At 36.7% G+C, this 13,441-nt stretch overlaps 1 protein-coding gene across 4 annotated transcripts in view; it reads left to right on the plus strand.

The window, feature by feature from the left end:
• Positions 1 to 13,441, plus strand: part of BCAR3 (BCAR3 adaptor protein, NSP family member) — a 97,367-nt gene that overhangs the window by 28,729 nt on the left and 55,197 nt on the right. The window contains exon 1 of one of the 4 annotated variants that reach the window (XM_080602876.1): positions 1,363 to 1,482. The exons of the other annotated variants lie outside the window; for them this stretch is intronic. The gene's annotated coding sequence lies outside the window, so the exon portion shown is untranslated. Of the gene's footprint in view, positions 1 to 1,362; positions 1,483 to 13,441 lie in introns of those variants that run through there. 4 annotated transcript variants of the gene reach the window in all.

Here is a 13,441-nt window from a genome sequence, read left to right on the forward strand (position 1 = left end):
AACTCTTTGTGAGTTCCTAAAACATTTCCAGGTTGTTTTTCTGTAGTAAAAGCTAAGATCAATTCAGTAGATCAGGGTGCTGTCATAAGAACATCCTTTCTTCTTGCTACCCAAGGGAGAAGTTACCCATTGGATTAATTTAATTTAATCAAAAAACTTAAACACATTTCCACTGTTCCAAGACTTACAGAAGTGCTAAACAACCTCTCTGTCTGTTAGAGAGCACCGCAGGCTCCTTGCTGACCATAACTTGTCAGCCTGCAGGCAGCTTTTTCTCACATGTTTGGTGTAGAGAGATGTGTTGAAACAAGTGGTTAGCTGCTGGAAAGTCATACTTCTAGTTAGTTTATACGAAACTAATGAGCAAGTCCTTTTCTTGAATTATGGGTGAGAGGAAAATATTCAAATAAAAGGATGTATCAAAGATGTAAAACTGAAGATACTGCATGTCTGAACATGAGCAGTTCCTGCTTCTGGCATCAGTGCTCCAATACAAAATGTTCAGGACACAAGTTGTAGATTTAGAACTGGGCGTCCATGAATTTATTTAGGATATGTTCAAGCTTGCAAAAAGAAATCTCTTCATAAACTCAGCAGTTTTTGGAAGGTTAATTGTTTGCTTATGTAGATCTTACATAACCGTTTACGCAGAACTCTGATGCTGGGAGAACATTTTCTCTGTCTATCTTTTGTCTCATGTCCCTCATGCTTATCTCTTATTGTCTTATATCTTATCTTATATTTTATTATCTTTTATATCAATTTAGAAGTTGTAGAAAAGGAGAAAAAGTAGCAAAAAGTATTTTTGCTTACTGATAACTTAAATACCAACAATATCATGGAAACCAAGTTCTAAAAGCCTCTCAGGTGCTTTAGTCACAGACGTTCTCTATAACTGGTTGACCTTGACTGTGTTCTCATCTTGGGCGAACACCCACCACAAACACTTTTTCACTTTTATGAAGAAAGAATGAGCACTTTCTAATTGATACTATAGTACTGCGTGACTGTTGATTTGTCTTCCAGAAGATAATTCAGCCATGAGAGCTAAACGAAATGCAGCCATCAACATCCTCTGTTTGTATGAGGATTACAGTGAAGCAATGAAGTGATTGTAGACCTGAACAGACTCTCAATTGTCATAAACTGTTGTCATGTTTCCACCAATTTAGGTATGGTGAAATAAGATACTTCTTAATGCATATATAACTACCTGTTACCAAGTGACCAAGAAAGTATTAATCTCTTTGGCCATAATAACAGGACTTGCATGCTTTCTGTGTTGTTCGGTCATTTAATATTCATAAGTGATAGTAATTGTAAAGGGAGGTGTTTTTTTTCTTTTTTTTTTCTTCTCCCCAGAGTCAAATGCACTGTGAGGTGAGGGAGTAGATAATGAAGCATATACCTATTTGTAACTGGCTGACCCAACTTGATCTTGCAGAATGTTGCATGCTCTTTGAACAATACAATAGTGTAGAGGTAAGAACTGATTTTTTTTTTCAATAAAATCCTTGCAAAAATTTCAAGCAAGGTGATATAGTACAACTTGAAGAAAAAAAATAAAAAACACTTTATTTTGTCTTAGGGAAAAAAAAAAAAGGGAAAATAAAACCAACCTTTCATAGCTGTATGCTAAGGCTCACAGTGAAATTCAGCCACTTACCAGTCAGCTAGATAAAATTAACATTTTACTGTTTCTAATGCTGCTTGTCCAATTTAGTAGTAGCTATCTCAGATAGTAAATAATGGGCATGTTTACCAGAGCACACAAATAAGTTTTGTTTTGCAAAAGTGAACAAATAAGTTTCTTTATAATATAGGTAAGAATTTTGAGAAACACGTTAATTGTTATATGAAGTTGGTTTATGGATAAATGGATGCAGTGTGGCTTAAAGGTAGTCTTCACTGTTGAGTAAGTACTACATTACATAAGTCATCTTGAAGATCCTTAGAAACTTATTTAGAAATTCTTAAGAAGACCTTTTTCCCACAGGTCTTACTTGATCAAAATTTTCTCTCTATTGTCCTTTTTGTGTTTTCAGTTCTTATCATCAATGTACAAATTTATTGACATATACTATATCATCAGTTAAATGCTACTTGACATGTTTTAATTCTCTCTCTGTATTCATAACTAAAAAGTAAATGTAAAAGTATAACTGTGTATTCTCATCCATTCCAAATAGCCTTGGATTCATTTCTAAACATATTTTCAACCAATTTTTGTGTGTGTATGTGTGTGTCACTAACCAAAGTTTCATAAGACTTAAGTTTAATTAAAATTGGTTTCTCTGTCACATCTGTGCTGCTTGTATACCAGAGTTCTTCAAATATAGAGTTTGTAACAACTAGGAAAAAGACTTTTTCTAATTTCCCAAATGGACTCAGTCAGTAAGACTTAATAGCATTCCCTAATGTGCTCCTATGTGACTCACACTACCATTGTAACACAGGAGATGGTAATACAGAATCTTCGGACAGCTGTTTTGACAGTGAACTTAAAAAAAAGAGGGGGGGCAAAAATAGTTCACAGGTAACCTAGCCTGAAAGCTGGCTTTGAAAAGTTTTTGCTGAAGTGCAAAACTTGAATATAGGCTTAGCGTCTTGTTTTGGATACAATGGACTTGTTTTAAGTTCAAGGCCATGAGTCAGAATCTCAGTTCTGCAATATCTGTAGATTTCATTCCATGGACAATCATTCTATCATTTCTTAGTTCCTCCAAATGTATATTTTCCTGAATAAAAAAAAATAATAATTTAAGAAAATGCCTGCCTTACCCTGACTTCACATACTTAGTAACCTGCTTAATGCTGGGGATATGCTTAGCAAGCATGTTGTACCGTTTCTAAATTCTTGGAAGTCTGAGTACTTGCCTTTGACGTCTTCTACCTTTAAAAATAATTACTAATAACTATTTACATTGTGTTGTGTTTTCTTTTGTGTGTTTTTTGTTGTTGTTGTTGTTGTTTTTATCTCTGCAGTAGAAGGTAAGGTGATTGTTATCCATTTTGCTGAGGAGGACAGTGGTGCACAATGTCTTGAATTAAATTCTTCTTAGCTAAGTAGTAAATTTACAGCAGTAGAAGCCAGACTTCTTGGCTGTAATGTCAACTGCTCTAGCTAGTTCTTAAGCCGAACCAGAAAGTGTTTTTGATCTGGAATGAAGGAAGAAGGCTTCAAGGCAGGAGACTGTTCTTCTTGATGAATAAAATTTTCACACATTATGGTTGTCTGCTGCAAAAATGAAGCAAGTTCTTTAAAGCCTCTTAAAAAAAAAAAAATCAAAAAAGCGTTTATAAAAGCTCCAACTGTTCCCCTGCGCTTATGCTGTTCCTTACCAGAAACAACACCAACCCTTTCTGTGCTCCTCCTTACAATCTTTTTGTTAAAGTTTAAAGAGCAGGCATATTGTGTTTGTACTCTTTGTGTGTTTTCTCTTGGGGGGTTACTTTGGAGTAACAAAATGGAGTATATTGCATAGATTTATCTATCTGATTCGCAGTCAAAATACATAACTGTAAAATTAAGAAATATTTGATCATGAACTTTCCACTTTAAATAGATTTGCTTTTTGCTCTAAAGAATTAACATCAAATTGAAATTTTGTACAAAAATAATTATTTGAGTTATTCAGCAACTTGTTTTGGAAATAAAATAGTAATGATTTTATGCACATAAATGGGAAAAAGAGAATTGTTCAGTTTTGATTATTTATCATAAATTTCCAGATAATGCATTTATTCAAAACAGTGTCACAACCCCTGTTATGTATTAATTTGCAGTAAAAACTCTTGAGTATCCAAAAACTTCCTTTCCAATATTATTATGTGTCTCAGTTCGCTTTAAGATTGGCCTTCCTTCATTAGCTTAAATACAGTTGACACACTAGTACTTTCCTTTTTTGTTTTTTATTCAGAGGAGTCTTAGCTTTTACCAACTCTCCAGTTATCTTGGCCAGTTCTGTTCTGAGGAAAAAAAAATAGGGATAATGAATTAATGTTTTAAAAGAAAAATTTTTCATCCCTTCAAGGACATGGCTTATCACAACATAGGGGCTCCATATAGCACAGAATGCACTTACGCTTGCTTAGGTTACAGTATCAGAAACAGTGAAAATGTCCAAAAGAAACTTCAATTACTCTGGACTGATAGGTGTAGTATGTTCTTTACTCTGGCTACAGGACTTACTCTACCTCATAGAAGTTGATCTTAGAGTTGTTCTTAGAAAATTGGGAATTGAAAATCGGGTTCACTGAAGACCCATTGTTTCCAATATTCTTCTGCTTAAGGAGGTAGGAAAAAAAGATTTCCACATTGTCTCCTAATGACTGAGAGAATGAGTTAAGGCAACTTCAGCTTTCTTGTTGCAAAGAGAAGATAAACTAATACTCTGATTCACCCTATGGTACTGCTCTGAGTACAGATTACAGGGGTACTTTGCCCAGACAATAAAAAGAATAGCTAAACCTTGAGATTTTGGCAGGATTTAAAAAAAATACTGTAATCTGTACTTTTCTTAGAACTTGTCATTTAGAAAATCCTCTATTTTCAGTTTCATTTCACTTTCTATTACTCTCTCAGTCTTCAGCTTAATAAGATATAGTAATATTAACAGACCATAACTGACAGAAGGCTATGTCATGAATCTGTGTTCCTCACTCAGAAAAACCATAGGCAAAAGGTCAAGACCAAGCAATCTTGTGTAAGTGCCACCTCGTGTCTTGTAAAGAGAGAGGAAGAGTTCTTTTACAGGTAGCCCTTGCCCTCCTTTTCCATTTTGGACTTTGCTATGAATTAAGACTTGATCACTATGTCTTGCTGCTTTCATGATGCTTTTATCAGTTCACTATCAACATTCTACTCAGGTTTGTAAGAGTTGGAACAAGCCCCGTAAGGCATTCTATTCTAAGTGGAAGGATGTAGTGAGATGTTATTCAACTATGACTCATTGTGCAGGATATTTTGAGAATAGATAACAAGATACAATTATTATGCAGTCTGTCCAATAATTCTAAATATCACGGCCTAGAACTTTTACAAATTTCACGCGAAGCAGTGACTTACTTAGCTAACATTCCTGCTTTTCCCCTCTCTTGGTCAAGGTGAGAAGACTTTTGGAGCCTCTGTAGAAATAGGATATTCATAAAATGTTTTTAGCTACTCTAACTTTTTAGAAGAATCCAGAACTACTTGTGTTCAAGTAGATTAGTGTATGTTCTCAGTCTTTTCTGAGGAGTTCAGAAAATGGTTTAATAATTATATAACTTCCAATTCATTGGTTTCACTTTCTTAAAATATAAATATGACTTTTGTAACTGCTACTGTGGAAGGCTGGGAAATCATTCAAGTTGTTTTCTGTAGTGAAACCAGACATATTTCAATTAGATATTTTCCACTTGTTTTGGGGACTGTATTTTGTAACCTTTTCAGGTACCAGAGTGAGGAATATATTACAGTTCTCAATGGAACATTTTTCAAATGAAAGGACTGTTCAAACTGTCATTCATGTGGTGAATTGTTTTATAGGTAGGTTTGTAACAGTTCAAACGACTGACTAGAATGTTCCAATTTCTGTTAGTATAACTTCTGACTGGGCAGCTTCAGATACATTGTGTTAAATCGAATGTAGCTATACTGCTGTGGATTTCAGTGAATTTGAATTTTAATCAAGAATTTTATCTCCAAATTCGAGTGTATATTTTGTGATTCCCATAAATGCATCTTGCAAGGTGATAAAGTGATGCGTATGTTTTTTTGGCAGTTAAGTGCTTGAGTTCTTTAAGCTTTCATAAAAATATTGGTGTTTCATATTTTTCTGTGTAAGCAATGTTTTTATTCACTCTCTGGCTTTGGCTAATGAAACAATTAAGTGTATAATTGAACTATGTGCTTGAAAAATAGTGCCATATTAATGTCTGACTTCTGTTTACACCAGGATATTTACATCCTAGATGGCTTTTCCTATTGTATTAAAGAATTCTGGGAAGGCTGCAGAACAGATCAGTTCAGTGAGTCAAACATAACTGCAGACTGTTTTGTTTTCACAGTAGGGACTAATGCTTGTTATCTAGTCTCCAGCCTATTATGACATGTTTTTGTTTTCTGTCTGTCTTTGACAGAGTGCTGTGTCTAGGAGCAGAGTGCCTAATCAGTTACACTGTAATGCTTCTTTTCCAGTACTGAACTGAGGTCAGACATTAGGAAAAAAAAAACATTTAAAAAAGATCTATTAAATATTAATGTCTTATTAAAAGTTAAGCCAGTACAGAGCGCAAGATATATTATTCTGTTTGCTTAAAATTGAGCTTTAAACAACAGCATTGTATTTGTTGCTGGTTCAACAGTTTCCAGGCAGTGGCTGATGTGATAAATCACTTTAATATGCAAGCATTTTCACAAGGTTAATTTTACAGGACTAATCATTTCCTTGTATATCAAAGTTAAGTTTTGGAAAATCTTGTTAAAACACTTTGTTTTCTAAAGTCATACCTGGTTCTGAAACTACTTTTAACAGAACATGCTTCAGTACGCTAAGATTTGGATTCATCCTGTTTAACTCGAGGTACTCAGGCTATGGTTCCACGGTAATTAATACCAAGATCTATGCACTGACATAATGCCCAGCAGCACATTTGACCTGGATCAAATACGTGCACGTGATCACATATCTGTTGAATTAGGCAGAGTACACAATACGAAGGTCACTACCTTTATGCTTTTATGCTATCTTTACAACAGCCAATGGGAGGGAAGTGATTAGAATAACTGATTTGACATGAGTGATGCTAGCTAATTATTACAAAAATAACTATTCGAAATTGTTAAACAACTTCAGTCCAGCAGAATGAATTTTATAGTGGGTCAAGTGCTTTGATTATGATATTTTAATCGTAGCTGGGCTGTGATATTTTTTGTCTGTATTAGAAAACTTAAAGGCTTCCGTGCCATTGATTCCTGGCCTTAAATGTAAGTTGGGGTTCCAGAATGCCAAAATAAGCAGTCTGTGCCCTCTTTAGCTTTTCTTTAGCTGCTTTTTCCCATTTCTGTATCATTCCTTTTGTTGTCAGCAAAACTATCCTGTGGCTGTGAGGTGAATCCAGTTAGGTGAAAAACAACTTGCTGAAAAACAACTTTTTTTCACCTCATGTTTATCCAGATCAAGTCCTCATCCCAGTTCACTGTTCAGCTGTGTAAACACTCCAAGTATGAATGGCCAGGGAAGAAACAGCAGAGCTAAGCCCTGGTGGCTGAAACAGCAATGCTGCTTAAATGGAAACCACAGCCAAAGTTGCTGCACTGGGAGGCGAGTCATTCTATGCTCTAGTTCTTAGAGACAGAAAAATTCAGTCAATAATTCAGTCCGCTTTGAATTTGAGTTGCCCTGTGTAGCTGTCTATATCTTTGTTGTTGATTGTAGAGCTGTCTTATGATGACTGACTTGTTAGCAGACCACTCAGCAAGAGTTGGCAGCTGGTAGAATGAAGTTAGGCCTAAAAGCTACATCTGCAGTTGGCCTGGAACATTAAATCTCTTCTTTTGAGCACAGCCTTCCAAATTTCAAGAAAGTGTTTGTTTCCTCTTCTCTAAATCATGATGATCTCATTTTTTTGCTTAGGGCTTATTGTTGTATTTTATTTGGATTTGTGGATTTGTGCAAAGCATTTGACACTGTCCTGCATGACATCCTTGTCTCTAAATTGGAGACATGCAGATTTGATGGACGGATGACTTGTGGGTAATTAAAAGAGGACGGGTTTAGATAAGGTATTTGGAAGAAATGCTTTACTGTGTGTGTGGTGAGGCATTGGCACAGGTTACCCAGAAAGGCTGTGGATGCCCCATCCCTGGAGGTGTTCGAGGTCAGTCTGGATGGGGCTGTGAGCAACCTGGTCTGGTGGGAGGCGTCCCTGCCCATGGCAGCGGGGTGGAATTAGATGATCTTTAAGGTCCCTTCTAACCCAAACCTTTCTATGATTTTATGATTTGCCTGCAAACCAAAGTACACAAGTGGAAAGATTCTTCCAATTTCTGCAAACTTTCTTCCTAAGTGCAGAAATGTTACCAGTTATGCACATAGTTCCTAATGCTGTTCCATGAACAGATCACAGAAATGGCTGTGTACTGAGTCCAACTGATAGCTGCTCAGGTCTGGTATCTTGTATCTGATAGTGGCAAAGTAGATGTCAAGTAAAACACAAAAGCACTCCAACCCATAGTGATGCTTTCCCAGAATGCTTTCTCAGCCCCTGAACATCTAACAAAAAAGAAGTAACAAAAAGGTATGAATGTTGAGAGCCATAAATAATCTTTCACAGTCCTTTTCCACACATCTTTCCACAGTCCTTTTGTCTGTGTCATCACTTACCTTTTGATGTGCACTGCAGTACATTCGAAACCCTGTTGTCCTGCCGCCTAGGCTGGCATTTATTCTTGTGTTCATAGCAGGCTATGACTCCTTTCAGATGCATTTTTTGTTTTCTGTTCAGGGCAATTTTGGAGCCAGAGGGTGGGGCCTGCCTCTTGCCTTGGCATGTCCCAGTATGGAACCAAGATGAATCCAAAATTCACGTAGCACTCCCAAGTACTACAAAGTAGGGACTGTGCTTCCATCTGTGCTTATAGGAATGTTCTCAGCTGCAATCCAGCACCTTTTGCAGTCTTAGAAATGTGTGTTTGGCATTGCAAAGAAGCCTGGAAATAACCTCATCTAGAAATAGCTTCATTAAAAATTACCTTGGATTTTGCCAGGCATGGAAGATGTTTCTTGGTTTGTTTATCCGCATGAATTTATATATTTTTTGCATCATTTGGCTGTTAAAATGTTTGTTTACATTCATAAGTATTCATGATGCACTTTTCTGTGCATTTTTGGTTGAGTTATGAATGCAAAGATGTATAAAATGCAAAGTGACAAGAAGTATTTTACAAGGCATTCCAAGAGCTAGAACTTTTTTTTTTTTCCCCAGTGTCTTCTCTTACCGAGCTGAATTCTAATTAATAGCATTTTATGGCTCAGTATGATTTCATTAGCATCTTTGAGTGTTTTCCTTTGAGTGGCTAACAGTATAAAGAATCTTTCCTTTTTGTCTTATGCTTGTATTGGTTTTCTTCTACAAAGAGATTGCACTTTTAGTAGGATATATTTTTAGAACCTTTGTAATTTTATTTGTCATACAAAGAAGGTCAGCCTTAGTAGATTAAAGAAAATCTAAGCATTGACATAATTTACTGTGGGTGAATACAAAATAATATGCAAAACCTCAATTAGGTGAAATGTACTTAACGCAACATAATTTCCTGCATTTGCTGGGGAAAAGATGGTTTGCATTTCAATTCTTAAACGACCTTTTCTGAATATGTTCTATTTCTTGCCCTGCTGCATAGTGTAAAATTAAATTTGAAGTGATTTCTTGCCATGTGGGTTTTCTCCCTCTCATTCATGATACATAAGACCTAAGATGTGTGCTGATAAGAGGGAAGATGAGTGAGCAATGCAGAGTTTCACTTGTGCTAGGGACAATATCAACAGAGAACAGTACAGCTTAAAAAAAAAAAAAAAGGTAAAATAATCGAGGGATTTCCTTATGTATTTTTATCAGAAGGCTGAAATAATCGGCATAAAGCCATAACTGGTGTTGCCTTTTTAAGCCCAGATATCTTGCCTTTGTCTCTCTCAGATAAAGCCCTTTTGCTCATTCTTTCTTTTTTGCTTCGGTTTGAAACAATGCAAACACAACCAGAGTCATTTGGAGCAGTGGTATGTAGTGTCAACCTGGCAGATTCCAGACTAGTGCTTAAGTATTTTGGTGGCTTTGCCAGTAAATGAAGAGGAGGCTGCTTTAAACACTTTCATCTGCGTAATAGAGGTGATATTGCTACCTGTGTGGTCTATTTCGCTCTCAGTGAGAGAGATAAGGATTTGCAGGTTTTTGGGATTTCTGTTTAAGGAGCTCAGAAATGTAGATGCTGTTACAAAGTGTGTAAACACACACATCTCACTGTATTTCATCCCTTGAAAGTTTCAACTTTTTTAGGGCTGCTTTCTGGCCTTCTATTTATCCTTTTCTTTATGTTGGTTTATGTTCTAAACGAAACTCTTCAACATCTGTCACATTCAAAGAGAGGCTGTTAATTCTCTTGTATTTGAGACTTTTAACAGAAACATGAAAAAACAGAACCTTACAAGGAAGTCTTAGCTCCACAGTAACAGTTCTTCCACTGCTAGATTGAAAAAGAGGAAAATAGACCCTCTGGTGAAAGGAACCCATAAAACCTTGCATAGCTTCTTTCTGGTATTGTCTTCTAGTTTAATGTCATTTACCAAAACTAGTCAACAAAAGAAAAACAGTTTTGATGCAGTTTTAGTCCCATGTTTCCTGCTTCTGCAACAGGTCTATCTAATCAATGCAAGCTCAAGTTTTTTGACGTGATTGTCAATGCCAAACTGAAGTTTGGAGGTGGTAGTGGTGAACATGTTATTGTCACAGAATATGTGCAATCATTTATTTTTATAGTGTAGAGTGGATTTACTAATTGATAGTTAAAGATCATATTTATTTTTATTTTATCTGGCAAGGGCTGTATTGTACTCAGTTTTTTGGTTCTAGCAATGGTTGATACTAGCTGACTCATGGCACACACAATTCAGCAGCAAGCAGCTCTGAAAATTTCTGATAGCCACAGTGAAAATCCTTCCAAAATTTTCAGTTTCTTTCTGATTTAAGACTCACTTATGTGAGCTGCAGATTAGAGGGGTTTAGCAGTAAACCAGTTCCTACCAGAAAATACTGATCTATCGAAAGTGAAGTTTTTAGCCAGTAGTGAATGAGGATCAGACATCTGGTGTTATTATGAACCCAATCTGCACTCCTCTAGGGCTGCAGAAGTTAAATGTGCTGAAGCCAGAAACTTCAGCAAGCCAGAGCATGCTCATGCTCCAGTTTGTCACTGAATTAGGTCAGGTTTATATAACTCCTCAAACTCTCCTGCTTTACTACAGCATTATTTCCAGGATGATCAGCTATGGGACATACCTGCTTGCAAAGTGTTTTGAAGCTAGGGTTCGCAAAGGCTTCTTGACTCTCACTCATAACAGATGGCTCTCAAAAGCTTCTGGAACACCTAATGTCTCCAGGACTAAGACCAAATAGCAAGACTGGGTGTTGGTAACTTTCTCCTGGAGGTCTGGAGAGCTGCTGGCTAACCTTGTCCATTTCAGTTGGCAACCAGGGCAAATTTTACTGTTGCTATTGCTCATAGTTTTCAAGCTAAATATTGACTAAATATCGTGAGACTTTCAGATGTGCGCATTTGTCCCATTTTGGTATTTTCATTCTAATTTAGCTTGAGCTTGATACGTCTTCCATTAATTTGAAAATTACCAGCAAGTTAATTTGATTTCCTAGCCAACAGTTATGCTGAGCATTATTTTTTTCCATGTGGTGTTTGTGGGAGTAGAGGGCATGTAACATTTTGTTTGTTTGGGCCCTTTCTCTTCTAAGAAAAGTCTACAGTAGAAACTTGCTTTGACTTTTGTTTATTAGGAAATTCACAAGAACTGCTGTGTGAGCAATCCTTGCATACCATGTCCTCATCTTGTGTAGTTACTTCTGCATTTTATCACTGTAGCTGAACAGCATTGCTTTTGGAATAGACAGATTTCCTCCCAGATGTTTTAGGAAGGAATTATGATGTTTTAAGGTTAAACTGAAAAGTTTCAATGAATTCTCCTGTTTCCTTGCATCACCTCTGGTTGCAACTGTGAGCCAGCCATTTTCATTTTGAAAATGATCTTTCATGAACTAAGTACCCAATTCTTAGCACAATTAAAGTAAGCAAGCTACAATAGCATAAGTCTTGGGACTGTCTTGGGCCCCAGTTATGTTCCTCCTCACTTACCTGTTCAGATTTGTATAGGTGTCTTTGCATTAGGTGGAAAGATACACCTGTACATACTCCTTTTCTTCATAAAGTAGAAGTCAAGGGTGACCATACAAGGCCACAGCTGTGTGTGATGTGTGGCCAGCGATGGTCAGCACACTGCTGGTTTCTCAGCCTTCCCCAGCTGATGTTGTGAAGTACAGTGATTCACCACTAAAAGTTTTGTGGCAAGGTGATAAAGAGATAACATGATGCCATGTAGATAAACAGACGATTAAGGGCTAAGGCAGGTCAGCATGGAATACTGATAGGGAGGGCTTGACAGAGGTGCTGCGGTTGTTTCAGGGCATTACTACTTTCAGACTTCAGCTGACATCTCAGTAAACCCATTTCTGAAGTAGATTTAATAAAATGTGAAAACACCAAAAATTTTTCAGCAAGGAATCTAATCTAACTTAATTCAAAATAACTCAGTAACTTAATGTGACAACTCACAGTAATTTTGTGCAGCTAGTGTCTGCAGCCCTATGAATCATTCTCACAGGTTGCAGGCAAATTTTCTTTGAAAGCTTTGTATCGAAAATGTACAAGGATGTGTTATGTAAGAAGACAAAGACCAATTTTCAGTTTCATTTGAAGATAGAATAAAACGCCTAGGAAAAGGATGTAATGACTCATGCAAGAGTAATCACAGTTTATGCAGGGCTGCCCAGCTACTAGTCCCATTACTGAGCACCCAGTCATGTTACTAAGGAAATTACTACTGCTTTTCTAGGTCTTATTCATAAAACATGACAATGAACCATGACATTACTTCCTATGTAATGGCAGTGCCTGAAAATTCCCTGAGATTTTTCATATCTGTCAATAAATAAGTTGTGACTGATGATTATGCGGTAACTGATCTGAATTTTTGGCGTGATATTTTAGATGTTTTTATAGATTTTTCAGTGAACTGCAGAAGATATGGTAGAAGCAAGACCTTTTCCTTTATGCAATAAGGGAAATACTAGTGTGCACTTACGTAGTGTGTTTCACTCGATCTTGTGGTACTCAGAGGCATGGTTTAATCGGTAATATTGGTGGTAGGGGGACGGTTGGACCAGATGATCTTGGAGGTCTTTTCTGACCTTTATGCTTTTATGATAACTGAAAAAGTACTATATGGTCTTTCCTGTGAATATATTTACGACTGTGATGTATGTTAGAAAAAACTTACAGGAGGTAAGTGGATTCATCAGAACATTAGAACGAAAAGCGTAATCCAAGTGTCTCAACTCTTTTTTCTATGTTCTCACTATATTTTTCTTGCACAGGACATAGTGAGACATTTTGTTGTCCAGGACAGGATCACATTCTGGTGGTTTGGGTTCCTTTCCCCCTCTCCCTGCTCTTCCCCTCCCTCCCACAGCTGTATTTTGAAGAAAGATTGTGCCTGAAATATCGTATGGGAAATCCCCATGGATTGTTCCTCATGGCATGACATTCTGGAATCTGCCACTGTGGCTGAAATGTTTATGGTTTATATTGATTTTCCTGTCCTCAGTACTTACCTGA

Source organism: Anser brachyrhynchus, assembly GCF_964034855.1.
Source record: "Anser brachyrhynchus genome assembly, chromosome: 8".
NCBI lineage: Eukaryota > Metazoa > Chordata > Aves > Anseriformes > Anatidae > Anser > Anser brachyrhynchus.